We start from the raw sequence: 681 nt of genomic DNA, 5'->3' as shown, positions 1-681 counted from the left end.
GGCAAAGTTCACTTCCTCTTTTGCTCAGCAGAAGTGCAGTGTGAATTTTTAACTGTTCTGCCACTTTTTATTTCTTGCGGTGCAGTTCCCTACTCACCCATTTTACTAAATCCTGGGATCATTCATCATCAGGAAGCGATTCCAAAGTCCGTGCTCTTAGAAACACGATCAGTTATGACTCGAGATCTATCAGTTTGCTTCTATCGCCTTCCCTAAAACATCTCTTAAATTCATGAGAACGTTCTTAGAAATGTTTTTGTTAAAGGTGTTTGTCTGTTTTCGATGTGATGTCTGCAATTTTATTTCCGTTGCCAAATGCTCTAACAGTGACTGTTAGGGTCCTGCTGTGTTCGCCCACAGGACCCCATAAAATGTGTTCACAAATCTACTATTTGTTACAGGAATATGAGATAATCTAGCAACAGCTTTGGGGCTAAGACAGGCCTCCTCCCTGAAGGCGCCTCCTCTGACGGGTCCTGAGGGACCAGGCCTGGGTTCCAGTGGCCTTGGCTTCCTCTCTGTGGTGTATGTTTTGTTTGTGATAGAACGACAGCAGAGTTCCTCAGAACCAGAAATTCCCTAAATGGTGCGTCAGGCAGAGCCTCTGACTGCTAATTTGTTGTTTGGGCAGATTTCTTGCTACATAATCAGCCACCACAGCAGGCCATTCCATGCATCTCA

This window comes from Chinchilla lanigera, unplaced genomic scaffold, assembly GCF_000276665.1.
Source record: "Chinchilla lanigera isolate Chin_1 unplaced genomic scaffold, ChiLan1.0 scaffold00110, whole genome shotgun sequence".
Taxonomy (NCBI): domain Eukaryota; kingdom Metazoa; phylum Chordata; class Mammalia; order Rodentia; family Chinchillidae; genus Chinchilla; species Chinchilla lanigera.
The sequence above is the reverse complement of the archived record's forward strand: the minus strand, read 5'-3'. Positions refer to the sequence as shown.